The following is an 18921-nucleotide window of genomic DNA, read 5'->3' as shown; positions in this document are numbered from 1 at the left end:
ACCTGTATATTGACGAATTAAAGAAATTGATGAGAAGAGGAGGTTTTAAATAGAAAAGTGCTCAGGCTAAAACCTGAGATCTAAGCACTCCTGGTCTGTTGAGGTATTTGACATTGCAACCTCTAAATTTGGATTTTACAAAATATTGTTTTATTTCTGATTTCTCTGGTGCCTATCTGGAATTCTGAGCTTAGTACCAAATTTAAAACAACCAATTAGTACAACAGTTTTGATAATCAATTTTCCAGTTACAAATTCTCCAGTTAATAGGCTTTCCCTCAAACAAGTGAGTAAACTCTGCCTAACCATATATCATAAGGCCCAATTTAAATCATCCTTCAGTCTCCAATCCCTCTGCCTATTAACCCTCAACTCCCTAAAATCTGTCTTTGGAATGGACCAAACAAAGACGCTGAAGTCTTCTTCCCAAAACTTTGGTGCATTTAAAATTTGGATGTGGCTCTAAATCTGAGTGTTTCACCTCATTTCTAGCATGAACTAAGATGTTAGAATATAATCACTTCTCCATACCAAGATAGCTAAAATGGATAAAGAGGAAGAACGACCCTATTGAAATGGCATTGGGGACGTCGGTTCTAGTTCATGTTACACACTGTGTAACATTGGGCACGTTTCTTACCATCAAAGTCTGACTAACTGGGCATTGGAGCAGGTTCATTGCCTCTCTAAACCTCATTTATCGCATCTGTAAAATTTGGATAATAATTTTTTAACCACATTTGTATAGTAATTTTGAGATATCTGGCTGAAAATCTCTCACTGCATGCTATGAATAAAGATGAGAAGAACTATCTTGAATGTGTGCTTTTGTAATGTAATATTTTTAAAGTAGTAATTATTTCATAGTGTAAATGTGCATATTCAAAGGAGGAGGTTTAAAAGACTGAAATGACTCTTAAGTAGCGTATTATTCTAATAATAGGCTGTCCTGAGCTTGGGTGCTAAAGTGTCATCCAAAGCCAACTGAACTCAATGGAAAGACTTATATTGACACTAGTGCATTTTGAATCAGGCCCTGAGGCCTCGATTCAGTGTTTAACTTTTAGCATGTTCTTAAAATCCCTTTGACTTCAAGTGTATGCATAAGTGCTGTCCTGAACAGGGTTGTTTTCCTGAACTGGACCTTGTATTGAACAACGGAAGGCTACCATGCTGCAGAGACTTAGGCATGCGCTAAGCTTCACAAACTGTGAGAAGTGCAGCAAGGTCAGAATTTGTACAGGTGTTAGCAGGAGTGAGGACGTTAAAGAGTGCTTTGCATTGCACCTTAAATGTACTTTACCAGCCCAGTAGGTGTAAGGTTTAATATTAAACGGGTGATTTTTTTAAAAAAGTCAAATGCCAAAGAAGTTTAACACAAAAATCATTACAGCTGAACTGACTGGCTGAAAAAGGTTGACATTGAAAAATGAAAACTAAGTGAAAACTTTAAAAAAATATATGTACAAGCTCTTGGCCCTTCATAATGATTTATATAACATATTGTATGAGAATACAATTTAATTTAATTTCAAATGTAATGCTGGCTGGTGCCAAACTCGAGAAAACAGAGAGCATTTAAGGTTGAAATTTTTTTCTTCAAAAATAAATAAGGTTGAGAACAAATTTTTCATTCTGTCCAGTCAATAGTTTTTATTACTTATACAAATGTGAGTGCCTATAAAATGTTTTCTGTGGAAAAAGTCTCTCTATATAAATTCAATGCAGCATTTCGGCTTCAAGAAAGGTTCTAATTGCCCTAAATATCTTAACAATACAAAAACCAATTATATATTGTTTGATACATCTTAATAATGTATGTGTTGTACAAATGGAGGGGGGGAAGCTGAGCAAATTAACTTACTTTTGGTTTTGGTTTAGAATCCATTGCCAAACAATGCTCCTTACATAGCAGTAATACAATTATTTTAAATGATGCTACTTGAACAGTTGCTCTAGCTACATATTAAGATTTGCCCTGTTTTTCATGTGTTTTCCATCAAGGAAGTCTGTGGTTACCTTCCTGATTCTGCTGGACTGGAAAAACATAGCTAATATGGTGTGATCTGGAGAGAACTTTGATGCAGGGGCTTTACAAATAAACCTCCAGATGCCATATGGTTTACATTCATCTCTCAATTTATTTCCTATAAATGTCTATTGAATATTCCATTGAACCAACACATGTGAAACTAGAGCTGGAAAACAGAGAGAGGTATAGAATGCTTTGTGGCAGCGTGTGATTATCATATTTCTTTTCCAATATTGCTACCAGCCTTAAGTGCACGGTAAATTAGTCAAATGCCAAAGTTCTCAGAGTTAGAGGGGAAAATAAAGAAACAATATTCTAAACCTTTTAAAAACAAACACTCCCTTTTCACATGTATCTTGCACACTGGAGCTGGCCCTTATTTGCAGTAATTCTGACTTGTGTGTTCAGTTTCTGCCATTAGAAAATTAAACTTCTGCAGAACTCATTTATGAGAAATAAAAGCTGTTAAAACACTGCAAAGGAAAAACAAATGGTAGAATGGAAAACCTAGACATATATTTCAATTTGATTAACTAGTCCCTTAAAATCATCACTCTCTACCCTTCTAAGTTTCCCTTCTTTCTGGAAGTCATACAGTACCATTGTAAACATTTTCTATATGATGAGACTTGGTGAATGGACCATTGTCCTAAGGATTGTGTTTACTCAGAAAGGAACCTCACCATTCCCTTTCTTAATGGTACCATTTCTGAAGGATCATCTCTTTATGTGGTGAGAGGAGATTACACACTATTTAAAATCTGTTGTATCACTCTGAGCACACCATGCTTCTGAGTCTTCTGTCAAGCTAGACCCTCCTGCTCCACAATCCCATCATTATTTCATGGAAGCGGAGCAGAGCATACCATTTTAATGCATGGCCAGATCTTGTCCTAGATACTCCTTAACATGAGGGCCTTACTATAAATGAAGAGTCTAAAGAGACATGGAGTCTTAATTAGCTGTTGCCACTCAAGAAAGAGATCTTGGAGTCATTGTGTAGGGTTCTCTGAAAACAGTTCAATGTGCAGTGGCAGCCAAGAAACCTAAGAGAATATTAGGAACCATTGGAGAAGGGATAGATGATAAGATCATAATGCCACTGTATAAATCCATGATATGCCCACACCTTGAATACTCTGTGCAGTTTTGGTCACCTCATCTTTAAAAAGATATATTAGAATTGGAAAAGGTACACAGAAGGGCAACAAAAATGGTTAGTGGGATGGAACAGCTTGTGTATGAGGTGAAATTAAAATGACTGGGACTGTTCATCTTAGAAAAGTGATGACTAAGTGGGGATATGAAAGAGGTCTATAAAATGCTGTGGGGAAAGAGAATAAGGGAAGTGTTATTTGTCCATTCACATAACACAAAAACTAGGGGTCACCTAATGAAATTAATAGGCAGCTGGTTTAAAACAAACATAAGGAAGTATTTCTTCACAGAAAGCACAGTTAATCTGTGGAACTCATTGCCAGGGATGTTGTGAAGGCCAAAAGTATAACTGGGTGGAAAAAAAAAGAATTAGATAAGTTCATGGAGACTAGGTCCATTAATGGCTATCAGCCATTAATGGTCAGGGACACAGCACCACACTCTGGGTGTTCCTATACATCCAATTGCAAGATGCTGTGACTAAACAGAATCTTGGGAGGTCATCTAGTCCAACCCACTGCTCAAAGCAGGACCAATCCTCAACTAAATCCCAAATGGCCCCCCTCAAGGATTGAATTTACAACCCTGGGTTTAGCAGGCCAGTGCTCAAACCACTGAGCTATCCCTCCCTCCCCTGCCCCCTGGATCACTCAATAAATTTCACAGTTCTGTTCATTCCATCTGAAGCATCTGGCACTGGCCACTGTCAGAAGGTAGGATAGTGGGCTAGATGGAGCATTGAGACGATCCAGTATAGCCAATCTTATTTTCAGTGAGCTTGCAGCTTGGACATTGACCTTAAAAATTGCAGAAAGCCCCAATGTGGGGGTTGGGAAGGAGAGAAAAAAATGGAGTAAAAAAACTTGATTTTGCTGGGGGGTTAATTTGTTTTACGGAAATAAATTATTCCATAACCTAGGTCAAAATGTTTTATCATCTTGGATTTGTGATTTACATTGATGAAAAGGAATACAACGTTTTTTTGAGTAGAAGCAGCACATCTGAAGAGTGGACTTTCTCTCCCACTGAAGAAAAATTGAAAGATTAGCCTTCTCAGTGACTGGATTTACCCATAGGCCTTGGGTCTGAGTTCAGGAGACGGGGGAGTTTCTCACCTGTGCAGAGAGCCAAAACAAGGCCTAAACCCTGCTTAAGCCCCACCACACGTTGTTGGCCTTGATGCTGGAACAACTGGGTGAAATTCTATAGGCTGTGTTATGCAGGAGGTCAGGCTGTGTGATCAGACTGGTCACCTCTGGCCTTACAATCTTTGAACCTATGAATTGTTACATAGGCCTAGCTGGCTCACTACAGACCAGGGGCAAATTTTACCCTGTGATCCCTGATATGACTGACCCAGTGTATTACTAAACCTCTTTGTTATTTTAGCTGAGATTGTGGCATCAGACAGAAAAGCTCCATGTCAGCAGCCAAAAGTTTCATGCACTGTTACCCAAAAAAAGGTTTCATCAGCATGCCAGTCACATCAAATAGAAAAACAGTCAGGAAGACACTTAATCCACAGATGAAAAACTACACTAAAGTGAATGAAGGTAACTGAATTTTTTGCTGCATGCATCATCCTTTTATGGTCTGCTGAGACTGGGTTTGGGAAATCTTATGTTTAACACATTGAACCTTGATGACATAAACAGAGACATTATTCAGATATGCTTTCTTGAATGTAAAAAAATCCCGTCTTGTATATTGTCAACCATAAAAGATGTTTGAGACACTTTGTATATATTTTTCTATGTTTTAATATTATTTTTTATTTGTGTTTGTTATTATTATTTTATTGTATTATTGCAAAATAGAAACTGCCAGATACTATTAGGCAGTAAGTTTAATAGTTTCCTTAAAGAAACAAGGTAACCCTGAATGGCGGAGTATAACAATTCTGAAAAGACATAAAAATAAACTTTGGTATTGTTCTAATGGTCATGCAAAGGCTTTGACAGAAATATTGGTATATTTCTTAGAAATACAAAACATTGCGTTTAAAAGGAAAACAAACTGCTGTCAAAAGAATTTTATTGTATAGTGTGAAAATGTCAACGCCTCCTTATCCAACTGCGAGAGCAATAAAAGAGATGTGGGTTGTTTTTGTTTAACATTTTGCAAAAATGAAAAAAATTACATTTCTACTAAATTTCCTCTTAGTAACACATGCCCATTTTCATCTGCTTTGGGGACTCAGAGTTCATTTGCCATGCTAGCCCTCTGGATGTGAGAATGTGACAGTTTTTGCCATCCAAGAGGATGGAGCTGTCCAGAATGAAGAGACAAATGTAACAAATCATATAATGGTACATCAATACTGAGAGGGAAAAGATGTAAAGGAAATAAAAACCCACCTCCTGCAAAAAATCCCGCCCCTTTCCCCTGAGCAAGATGGCTGTTTTATTTTAACAGATCTTAAAGCACCAAAAAGTTCATCTTAACCTTAAGAGCAGCAGACTTGCTGTGTCTTAAAAATGCCCTGCTTACTGGTCTCAAAGGAACTCTGAAACAGGCATGTTATAAATTGATCCCCCAAAAAAACACTGTTCTCCTTTTGGCCTTCCATGTCCCAGCTGCATTATTCCGTGCTGATCCTCCATTAATACACTAATTTAAACACAAAATGCTGTTTTCATGCCCATTCCCCACCCCTTACAGCTTCAGATCCCCAATTAACAAAATGATTTGAAACTACACATCCTGCTCATCCTTTTTTCTCCATACTCCCAGAAGCAAAACACAGCTCCCATTCCTGCTGTCTCCAGTGAAGGCATCTCATATAAACATTCAGAAAGCCAGCTCCCCGCCCAGGACCCCGGCCCCATTTCAATGGTGGTTCCTTCATTCCAGCCCTCAACAAATTCCTTTGCCCTCACCTAGGAGTGAGGAACTGGCATTCTCACTTAGTTGAGTTCAGGCTTCTGATGAACAGCTCATTACGGGTCTAGGAGTAACACTGAGGAAACTCAAATTTGTTCAAAGATTAAATCAGAGTGACTTTCAAGGATGCATTTTCAGAAGCTGGTCTTAAAGCTTGAAGTCTCCCATTATTCCGTAGTAGCTACACTTCCAGTGATCATTATTATTAACTACTGAGGTCCAGAGGCAGGTGCACAGTGAAGTGGCAGGTGCAGGAATAAGAAGCCTTACTGGCTCCTGTAATGGCTACACAGATTTGCAAGCCTTATACTCGCTACAGGAATGTCTACACTGGTATTTTTAGCCCCACAGCCCAAGCCCCTCAAGTCCAAGTCAGTTCACATGGGCTTTGAGACTCAGCACTGCAGGTTCTGCTTTGCAGTGTAGACGTACCCTCAGAGGGATGCATCCAAGGAACAGTGTCTGCTGATGTTATTTCTGGTGTGCTGCCTCTTGGAGCTGTGTGGCCAAAGGTGATTCTATTTGCAGAGGATTTCAATATTTTGAAATCTGGCTTCACTGAGATTAGGAATGAAAAACCAAAAATTCCAATATGTTCTGGGAAAGGGAATAGAGCCCCAGCTTGGGACAAATTGCCTCGCTGGCTAACTCAGAGCCAGGGAACCAGGGAAACTCTAGGGTCTCCTCAATCCTCCTCCAGGGCCGTCTGCGGATCTGGGAAGCCCAGGCTGCCAAGGACCTAGGCATGTAAGTTGACCATTTACTACCTGGGTTCCGTTAGAACTTCCCAACATTGCAAAAGTTTCTGATTTTGCCAAATAGGTAAATTCCGTCGAAACAAGAGTATCATCAGAATTTTTCCAACCAGTTCTGCTTCATCTTACGCACCTCCCCAAGCCCCAGCCGCAATCTGGCCCAATATTAAGGGCGGGCCACAGTCACAAAAAATGCTTACAGTGATTTTTAACCAAAAGGAGCCTCTTGCAGCCAGCAGATCAGTGCCTCATGACATCAGCTTGGCACCATGCTCTTGGGAGATCACCGACCAGCAGCACCAGCTCCCCTCAACGTTCTTCACCTCATTAAATGGGAAATGGCAAAGAATCACGTCCAGCGGCACTTGCATTGCTCTCTCACGGGGTGCAAAGGGACTAGTGCAAGTGGTAGGTGTGACTTAGTCCTCATTTTGAGGGTTTAAGCAGATTTTAAGAGATTCACAGGCATTGTGCTGGGCCTCAGCACCTAGGTGAATTTCCCCCCTCAGCTGCATCTGTGCAGGATTGGGCCAAAAGTGTGTCTTGATTATTAAGAAGACTCATGAGCAAAAGTGCTCTGGCACTTTACAAGGTGTATTTTTAGTCTAATAATGCATTAGAAGTCCCATAATTTTATTGCATTGCCTTGTTTTGTACCTCCTAATGTTTAGTCATGTATATGCTGCATAAGTCAACATTAAAGACAGTTTAGAAATGATTATATAGATTATAAATACTTTGCCGCATTTTCCAACTGCATGATATACTGGCCAACCCATTATTTATAAATGGCTGGTTTATTTGAACTACTCTGGATGTTCAAAGCTTTTAATCAGATTGCTGTAAAAAGTAGTAATCCTGAAACTATGGCTCTGGGGTACTTTTTTGCAAGGCAGAGGCTGGTCCAAAGATCTTTTCCCAGAATGCCCTGATTCAACACAGGAAGCACTGAGCAAATTAACCAGTCAGTTGTGTAGGAGCTGCTCTGAGCTTCATTTTTCCCCCAAATCCTGAGCAAGGAGAAGGGGCAGGTGAAAAGCCATCCTGAGGTAATTCCCAGCATTTGTTAGAAGAAGAATAGGAGACAGAAGGCTTCGATCTTTCATTGCTTGCACCTTGTGTAGTCATTTACACCTGCCATTTTGAGTTGGTAGCATTTGACATGCACCCTTTGCACTTACATTCCAACAGGTTAAATGAATGTAACAAAGCACAAGATAGTGGAGAATCACAAGGAAAAATACCCTTTCAATTTCCTGCACTTTCCAGGATTCAGCAGGAGAAGGAGACAGGGGAATAGATTGGTGTCTGGGAGACAAAAAGGGAGGAGAGCTGAAGAGGAGAGGCCAGTCTCTAACAGAAGACACATGAAAAGGGGAGCAGAAGAGCCACATTCCCATTGCCTGGTGCCCAAGAGACTGAACCTGGACACCTGCTAACATAAAAACACAAACTGCATGAGGCAACATCTTCATGACTCCAGAATAGTTCTCCTCTCCTCCACTGTGGCCAACCAGCTCTCTTGGCCAACACATAGGTGGGACAGAGCTATGGCTCCACCCCTCCCCACCCCATTCAGATGCTGCTGGGATTATTCTGTAGTGCTCTGCAAAGCCATTCAATGATGAAGCTGCTTCTTCAGCCCTGGAACTGCAGTTCTTCTCTGAATCTGTGAAAATGACATTGTGGGCATCTGCACTTAGTTTCTCACATGGATTTCCATATCACCCGTGCTCAGGTTTACAAGTAAGGTGTTTATACTAGCTGCCAGCCCTGCAGACTCAACCCAGGATCTGAGAATCAATGTGGGCTCTTTGCTCGTTAAGCCTTCCACCTGTAACAGAAGTTCTGCAGGTCAAGTTAAGTGCTTGGTGATGTATAAAGAACCATTGCCCTCAGTGTGTTTGCATAAGTGCAAATGATTAGGGCTCAGTAAATAATTCTATTGATGCTGCACAAACTGGTATAGAATCCAGCTCACTGTCTCCTAGCTGTGTAGGCCCTGCAGTGCTAAGAAGAGTAAAAGGTAGAAAAATAACTTATTTTTGTCAAGAAAATAAGTAGCTATGGCTCTGAATACACACATGGGCAGATCTGTTGACTAGGAAGGGTGCCATTTTTACATGGATGATTTTCAAAGTAGATGAGCATGCTGTTCCCCCAGGCCTATTACATCTCTATGTTATTATATTTTATTTTTGTTAATAGATGTTCTACATGGCAGGAGAGGTGTCTAATACTCAGCCAAAAGAACCATCTCAGTAACATACCGGGAAGTATGGCTCTGACCAAATGCCAGCTTGAGCATAGGTTACAGATATAATTGATTGTAAGCAATACTTTTAAAGAATTACAAGAATTGTCTCTTGTTTAAAATTCACCCAACCCTCCAAGCAGGCACAGCACACCCTGTAGCTGGTAAAACATTTCTGAACTTGAGGGAGAATAAGCTTTAGCAATACTCTGTAGATTGTACACATTTGCATTTTAGCCTGATGGTGCTCTGATTGTGTAGGTCCTGGGGCTGGGTGTAACATAAAGCTATATTCCAGACAATCTATGAATGAGACACATCTATCATATTTTAGAATACTCTCAGGAAAACACAGCTATAAAGGATCAAATTCTGCTATTGGGTAAGCACACACGTTTCACAACTGAAGAAAATGGAAGCCATCCATGCTCATCCAATTTGGCTCATAAGTCATTGAGCTTTGACTCACATAGCACTGATAAAATAGCAAAGGTATAATAACAAACATTGAATGGACCTTTATTTTATAAAAATAAAAAATTCTCCATTTTCCCATGATGTAGTTACAACACCCATAAGTAGGATTCAATTTTGTCGGTAAATGATTTTGCTGTACACAAATTGAAGGCAAACTATTTCCATCAATAATAATCAACATATACACCTAAACCAAGTAAAAAAAATGGTCCTTGAGAACTTATTAGACTTGAATTAAGCTTGTTACAAATGGACTAGTGAATGAATAGTAAAAACAGGTACAATTTGTTGATTTAAGGATATTGACTCTGTATATTTGACACATGATGTTTTAGGTGCTATGGCAGCTAACTGACAAATATATGAGCTTCGCAAGCAGTCTGAGAGGATGTTCAGTCTGTGGCTGAGGTCCTGGACTGGCTCTCCTGTGTGATCTTGGGCAAGTCACTTATCCTGTCTGTGCCTTTGTTCCCCTCCTGTAAAAGGGAGACTGAGAATGCTTTCTTGATCTGCCTCTTCCAGTCATGTTGTAAGTGTTTTGGAGAAGGGGCTATTTCTTACTACATGTTTATTCAGGGCCCAGTTCAGTGGGACCTCTATGCACTACTTTAATATAAATAATAAATAGCAATTTAAAAAAAGAATCACTCCGTGTTGTTTTAAAATATAACTTGCTAGGCATAGTCACTTCCAGACTATGAGATTATCTCTATGAAGTAGTATACTGCTGGAAAGACTCATTGTGGGTGACTTCACTTCTGTGCACGATGCACTTAACAGGAGGGATCAAGTGGGACATACAGCCTTTTACAAGCTCTCTGCCTGGAGGTGAATTTTATCCAGGTTGCATATCCATGCATAGGGTGGATGGAGAAATGCCCAGCCTATACACACTTAGTGGTGATACAGAAAATGTAGAGCTTATTAATAACAACGTCATAGCAGCAAAGAGTCCTATGGCACCTTATAGACTAACAGATGTATTGGAGCATGAGCTTTCGTGGGTGAATACCCACTTTGTCGGCTGCCTGTCCAATGTCATAGACATCCACACGTAGGCCAGAATCCCTGGCATAATTTAGGCTTAAGCCTTAAAAACCTATGAAAAAGCAGATGCTGTTTCTGTGTTTCACATAGGCTGAGTAATTACTACAGCTAACTTGATAGGCTCAAGCACAAACACTTGCTAAGTTGTGAAGTAACTTCCTCTTTTACCTTTTTCTTCTATTTTATATGCTGTACATCTATACATTTGTAATAGAGATATAGTAAATCAGCCTGAACTATTGGATGCAGCTGAGTGGTGAACAGTGGAGAGGCTAGCAGACGGAATTTGACTGGGATCTGTCTGAGAGGAATACACTAAGTGCTGCATTAGGGGGCTGTGTTGGTGAGTATCTGAGTGTCTGTTGTAGGGACAGTTTGTCAGTTTGACCGTGTGCCTGATTGTGAATTGGGAGTGCTTTGTTCCAGGTGGGCCTGACTGTTATAAAAAGGCAGTCAGCTGCGAACCAGATGAGTGGCGAACAGAGGGAGTTTGACTGGGAGTTCGCCTGGGGAGAGCCCACTGAGGCTTTCATTTTGTAGGCTTCTCTGAATAGTTACTGCAACAGCTGAGGAGGCCCTTAGAAGGGCAGTAATATGGATGGTGAGCGATCAGCCATTTTGACCTGCACAGGATGTGCCATGATTGTCTTTCTTCCACAGGACAGAAGCGACTTTGTCTGTACAAAGTGCAAGCTGGTCTCCATATTGGAAGAAAAGGTTCAAGGTCTGCAGAGACAAGTATCGACCCCACGTTGCATAAGAGAAAATGAAGATTTCCTGGATAGACGTCAGGATATGCTTCTACGGGCACAACATTCTGAAGAATCAGAGCAGGCTGCACAGCGGGGACAGAAGGACGGTGAAGAAATTTGGTAGCATGTGACCTCCAGAAGAAAAAAGAGGAGCACCCATGTACTAGCAATGCAGATAGAGGTGAGCAACCGTTTTCATGTTCTCTACACAGGTACTAATGCAGAGAGTGGACTAGATGATACATCTGAGGGAAGGGAGCAGAAGGAGACTCCACTATTGGAAGGCATGAGATGCACTGTCCTAGGGATGGGGGTGGTGGTGCTTGGAGACTCCCTCCTCAGGGGGACTGAATCATCTATCTGCCATTCTGACCAGGAAAACCGAGAAGTGTGCTGCTTGCCAGGAGCTAGGATTCATGATGTGACAGAGAGACTACCAAGACTCACCTGCTTCTCCATGTGAGCACCAATGATACTGTCAAGAATGATCTTGAGCAGATCACTGCAGACGACCTGGCTCTGGGAAGAAGGATAAAGACGTTTGAGACGCAAGTGGTGTTCTCATCCATCCTCCCTGTGGAAGGAAAAGGCCCAGGTAGAGACCATTGAATCATGGAAGTCAAAGAATGGCTATTCAGGTTGTGTCAGAGAGAAGGCTTTGGATTCTTTGACCGTGGGATGGTGCTTCAAGAAGGAGGAGTGCTAGGTAGAGACACGCTCCACCTAACGAAGAGAGGGAAGAGCATTTTCGCAAGCAGGTTGGCTAACATAGTGAGGAGGGCTTTAAACTAGGTTCACCAGGGAAAGGAGAACAAAGCCCTGAGGTAAATGGGGAAGTGGGATACCGGGAGGAAGCACGAGCAGGAGAGTGCAAGAGTGGAGGACTCCTGCCTCATACTGACAAAGCAGGATGATCAGCGAGTTATCTTAAGTGCCTATACACAAACGCAAGAACCATGGGAAACAAGCAGGGAGAACTGGAAGTCCTGGCACAGTCAAGGAATTATGATGTGATTGCAATAACACATTGGTGGGATAACTCACATGACTGGAGTACTGTCATGGGTGGATATAAACCGTTGAGGAACGACAGGCAAGGCAGAAAAGGTGGGGGAGTTGCATTGTATGTAACAGTAGTATGACTGCTCAGAGCTCCAGTATGAAACTGCAGAAAAACCTGAGAGTCTCTGGATTAAGTTTAGAAGTGGGAGCAACAAGGGTGATGTCATGGTGGGAGTCTGCTAAAGACCACCAGACCAGGGGGATGAGGTGGATGAGGATTTCTTCCAGCAACTAACAGAAGTTATTAGATCACAGGCCCTAGTTCTCATGGGAAACTTTAAACACCCCAGTATCTGCTGGGAGAGCAATACAATGGTGCACAGACAATCCAGGAAGTTTTTGGAAAGCGTAGGGGACAATTTCCTGGTGCAAGTGCTGGAGGAACCAGCTAGGGGCAGAGCTCTTCTAGACCTACTGCTCACAAACAGGGAAGAATTAGTAGGAGAAGCAAAAGTGGATGGGCACCTGGGAGGCAGTGACCATGAGATGGTTGAGTTCAGGATCCTGACACAAGGAAGAAAAGAGAGCAGCAGAATATGGACCCTGGACTTCAGAAAAGCAGACTTTGACTCCCTCAGGGAACTGATGGGCAGGATCCCCTGGGAGAATGACATGAGGGGGAAAGGAGTCCAGGAAAGCTGGCTGTATTTTAAAGAATCCTCATTGAGGTTGCAGGAACAAACCATCTTAATGTGTAGAAAGAATAGTAAATATGGCAGGCGACCAGCTTGGCTTAACAGTGAAATCCTTGCTGATCTTAAACACAAAAAAGAAGAATACAAGAAGGGGAAGCTTGGACAAATGACCAGAGAGGAGTATAAAAATATTGCTCAGGCACACAGGAGTGAAATCAGGCCAAAACACACTTGGAGTTGCAGCAGGCAAGAGATGTTAAGAGTAACAAGAAGGGTTTCTTCAGGTATGTTAGCAACAAGAAGAAAGTCAAGGAAAGCGTGGGCCCCTTACTGAAGAAGAGAGGCAACCTAGTGACAGAGGATGTAGAAAAAGCTAATGTTTTTTTGCCTCTGTCTTCACGAACAAGATCAGCTCCCAGACTGCTGCACTGGGCAGCACAGCATTGGGAGGAGGTGACCAGCCCTCGGTGGAGGAAGAAGTGGTTCAGGACTATTTAGAAAAGCTGGATGAGCACAAGTCCATCCGAGGGTGCTAATGGAGTTAGCAGATGTGATTGCAGAGCCATTGGCCATTATCTCTGAAAATTCATGGCGACTGGGGGAGGTCCCGGGTGACTGGAAAAAGGCTAATGTAGTGCCCATCTTTAAAAAAGGGAAGAAAGAGGATCCGGGGAACTACAGGCCAGTCAGCCTCACCTCAGTCCCTGGAAAAATCATGGAGCAGGTCCTCAAGCAATCAATTCTGAAGCACTTAGAGAAGAGGAAAGTGATCAGGAACAGTCAGCATGGATTCACCAAGGGCATGTCATGCCTGCTTAACCTAATTGCCTTCTGTGAGGAGATAACTAGCTCTGTTGATGAGGGGAAAGCAGTGGGCATGTTATTCCTTGACTTTAGCAAAGCTTTTGATACTGTCTCCCACAGTATTCTTGCCAGCAAGTTAAAGACATGTGGGCTGGATGAATGGACTATAAGGTGGATAGAAAGCTGGCTAGATCGTTGGGCTCAACAGGTAGTGATCAATGGCTCCATGTCTAGTTAGCAGCCGATATCAAGCAGAGCGCCCCAAGGGTCGGTCCTGGAGCCGGTTTTGTTCAATATCTTCATTAATGATCTAGAGGATGGTGTGGACTGCACCCTTAGCAAGTTTGTAGCTGACACTAAACTGGGAGGAGTGGTAGATACACTGGAGGGTAGGGATAGCATACAGAGGGACCTAGGCAAATCAGAGAATTGGGCCAAAAGAAATCTGATGAGGTTCAACAAGGACAAGTGCAGAGTCCCGCACTTAGGGCGGAAGAATTCCATGTACTCCTACAGACTAGGGACCGAATGGCTAGGCAGCAGTTCTGCAGAAAAGGACCTAGGGGTTACAGTGGACAAGAAGCTGGAAATGAGTCAACAGTGTGTCCTTGTTGCCAAGAAGGCTAACGGAATTTTGGGCTGTATAAGTAGGGGCATTGCCAGCAGACTGAGGGAAGTGATCATTCCCCTCTATTCAACATTGGTGAGGTCTCATATGGAGTACTGTGTCCAGTTCTGGGCCCCACACTACAAGAAGGATGTGGAAAAATTGGACAGAGTCCAGCGGAGGGCAACAAAAATGATTAGGGGGCTGAAGTTCATGACTTATGAGGAGGGGCTGTGGGAACTGGGATTGTGTAGTCTGCAGAAGAGAAGAATGAGGGAGGATTTGATAGCTGCTTTCAATTACCTGAAAGGGGTTCCAAAGAAGATGGAGCTAGACTGTTCTCTGTGGTAGCAGATGACAGAACAATGAGTAATGGTCTCAAGATGCAATGAGGGAGGTTTAGGTTGGATATTAGGAAAAACTTTTTCACTAGGAGGGTGGTGAAGCACTGGAATGGGTTACCTATGGAGGTGGTGGAATCTTTTCTTTAGAGGTTTTTAAGGTCAGGCTTGACAAAGCCCTGGCTGGGATGATTTAGTTGGGGATTGGTCCTGCTTTGAGCAGGGGGTTGGACTAGATGACCTTCTGAGGTCCCTTCCAACCCTGATATTCTATGATTCTGTGATAAGGTTAAGATATACATATATAAAATTAATCTTTAACAAATATATGTGTGTGTATGTAGATAGATGGATATAGATATATAAGCTATTTGTTCTGTATTAAAGGTGATACATTCATATGGTATTCTAAGAAGTCACTGTGAAGTGTAAAACTTTAACATGAACCAACCAAAATGTTACAAGGCCTGAATGACCGTAAGGCTCGATTAACTGTGTGACTAGCAGTTTCACAGAGAACTGTGCATATGAAGCAATCCTACTAGCCTTATCACTGAAGTGTAGGGAATAACCAAGTTTTGGTACACAGAAGTATAGGTGTGTTTTATATGATTCATTATTATCTCCTGTTGGTGACTGATCAACTTAATGAGTCAAATTACTTTCAAGGGGAGGGATAGCTCAGTGGTTTGAGCATTAGCCTGCTTAAACCCAGGGTTGTGAGTTCAATCCTTGAGGGGGCCATTTGGAGATTGGTCCTGCTTTGAGCAGGAGGTTGGATTTAGATGATCTTTTGAGGTCCCTTCCAACCCTGATGATCTATGATTCTATGATATTGCTGCATAATGAACTAATAAGAACAAAATCTTAAAGAGCATAGACTTCATATAATGACTTTGCTCTAACTTGAGCATTTCTGCAGACTTTTAAAAGCATCAGTAGAGAGCTCATGGAGTCATGCAAAGTTGGCCAAAAAGGACCCACAGAAAATAACCCAGCAGGTGTTCAACATATGATCAACGTGCCTTACACAAACTGCCATGGCACAAGTTTTTTTTGCATGAAGATACTGGAATTTTCCAAATACATAGTTGCTAGAAGCAATAATGGAGATGCCTTGTTTTTTCATTGAATGATGAGAAGAGACACAACTCATATCCTGGTTGGATATTTCAAATCATTGCCAGAAGGTCATTTTCTGATTGACCAACATCAGCTATTGCAAGAAGAGGAACCATATCATACTGCCCAGCAGAAGATACCTAAAACAGCTATGCTGTTTACCAGTTTGTTCCTTGAAGCTGAAACTTCTGGACAAGAACAATTGTAAATTGGATTGCCATTGTCTGGCTAGTGAGAGTGCCCCCTGCTTGATGACAACTAACATCTTGTTGTTGAGAATCATCCTATTAACTCCGTCTTTTAAAGTCCAATCTAGGGAGACCTCTGCAAATCTGGCAACAGAATAAGAATACAGATGTCATAACACCTTAAATGAATCATCTCAATGACCTCTACCTTTCTCAAGAAACCAGTCATTGCAACTATGAAGCTAAGCTGGAGAATCCACTTTCATGCCTGTTCCAACTGATAAGAACAAAGGATGATCTTTATACATGGGCTGTTTACCCAAGTGACAACTTGGGTCCATACACACGTGCATTAAAACCCTCTGAAATGACTAAAATGTTTGATGTGTGCTTGTATTTTACTGACAAGTTTAGTCTTAGTTGTCTAGAAGTTATGTTGCATTAAAAAAGAAATTGAGGCTGGACAAACTCATCACACTAACCAAACCTAAGAGGATACGGTGGTTTCCTACAGCAAAAGTTATTGCAAGAAACGCTGAGTGTTTTGAAGAGTTCAGCCGAAAAATCACCCAGATTTTGTGGTCACGAGAATTGAGAGCTTCTTAGACAAAAAGGAGAAGTTTAAATTAGCTCATAAACTAAAGATTTTACAACTATTTGAACTTTTGGTTAAATGGCATAAGAATCTACAGTGCTGGGTAAATTTCAGAGAAATTAGTATAGGTTCAGAATTGGCTATGAGTATCACGTGGGCAATGTCATTTTGAACTGAATAATAATTAAGTAAAGTCTTGTGTACATGAGGAGCTATACCTGATTAACTATTCCTGGTTAACTCCATGTATGGACCAACAGTCTTGTTCCAGGGTAAGAGTGCCCTGTTAGCTTAATCCACATAAACTAATTCAGAATAAGGCACTCTTATCCAGGAATAAGAGCATTGACCCATGGAGTTAATCAGGAAGAGTTAAGATGCTCTAAGTGCACACCCTACATTATTCTAGATTAATTTCATGTGTTCAAGTTGTATTTTGGCTAAATTTCTAAATCGTAGAGTCCCGTAATTCCACTGCTATATAATCTTGATTGGAAGAATAAGGATCTATATTTAAGCATTCATTGTTCCATGCTGATCCCAAAAATCATCTGCCCAGACTAGTATAGAAGTGAGGTAAAAATTTGCCTTTATAACAAGGTTGTGATAAGACCTTAAATTAATTTATCCCTTGAAAATTGTAACATCTCATGCTGAGTTCAATTTTTGATACTGTGAACACTATTATTGAACTATCTTTATTTTGCTTTTTGTAATTTCATGTTTGCTTTGAAATCTATTTTAGCTACTAAAACTCTTACGTTTATAATAATTCTCCAGTCTGTGCTTTAGCTAAAGCACACAGACCTAAAGGACAGTGAGAAACCTAGTAGAGGTAACTACATTTGTTAACTAATGTGTGTTTTATAACCTACCTTTCTCTCACATGTCTAAGCAGGTACTATCATGTTCACAGGAACTCAAATGCTTTCTAAATCCATCCCCAAATTTAACATATTGATGTGGGCAGTTTTTGCACCTGGTAGAGGCAGACAGTGGTGGGATTTTCCTCTGGGTCTATTGTAATTGCCTATTTCTGAGTCTGGGCTCTGGGTTTCCAATGCAATTTAGTCCCTTTTTTACTGAGATAAGCAAGTTGTTTTATCTTTGCAAGAATGGTTGTCTCAGGCATCCCTCTCATCATCCCAAGGGGGATGACATATTTATATGATATCTCAGACAATGTATGCAAGATTACCTGGCCATAGTTTACCAGGGAAATGGATGAAAAATGCTTTCATTTAATTGATTAACATTTCATTAGCATTGTTAATTAACATTGATTTTAACTTTTTCAGCTGAAGTGTAACACTTAAGATTGACCTTAACTTTTAAAATGAAAGCTAGGTGCTAGGAAAGCCTTGAGAAAGCCATGATTGATATTATGCATTATAATCTAGCTGCATGTGATCTGTGTTGAAGTTATGAAGTAATGTGCATTGTACCATATAAAAGTCTAATGATAGTTAATGTTAGTTAATTAAGATGAACACTGAATGGTATTACCCTGTCTCATATGGGTATTAACATCATATTAGAGTCTAACAAAATATTATTTTAGTTAAAACCACAGATACTGAATCACTTTAGATTCTGTCAGAGAGAAATGAATTTTGAATCAAATTAGACTGTAAATTCTAAAACCATATGATATTCATGGATCCCAGCACAGCAAATACGAAAACAGGCTACTGTCTAACAGGATAAATGGCTCTTCTTTATTAAGTAATAATAAGATGACAACTTAGCACTTACATTATTCAGCACGTTATTTCTGTTGTGGTAGCACCCACAGACCACAATCAGCATTGTTCTGGATGCTGTACAAACATATAGATCTACCCAGTGCAGTTTTTCACTATCCCAGAGTAACAGCGGCATGTTGCTGTCCTGCCCCAGGAGTATCACAGGAAAGAAAAGGCACTCATTGAGCCACAATTTTCCATCCTTCTTTCTCTAGAGGCCTAACTCCAGCAACAGACTATTCCCTTAATGCTGCAAAGCTACCCTGATCAGTGGACGGAAGTCTGGAGCTAGCAGGAAACGCATTCCCTGTTCTTTCCTGCCCAGGAGTAGTGGGCACACAACTGTTTCGCTCACATAGGGATGGATGGGGAGTTGTTGCTCCTCTTTGTGTTCCTGCTTGGGCATGAAGCTCAGAGCATGAATTAGCAAATAGAAGAGACACTCTTTGTTCTAAGGAGCTCAC

The sequence above is a fragment of the Gopherus evgoodei genome, chromosome 7, assembly GCF_007399415.2.
Source record: "Gopherus evgoodei ecotype Sinaloan lineage chromosome 7, rGopEvg1_v1.p, whole genome shotgun sequence".
Taxonomy (NCBI): Eukaryota; Metazoa; Chordata; order Testudines; family Testudinidae; genus Gopherus; species Gopherus evgoodei.
Note: the sequence above shows the minus strand (reverse complement) of the source record.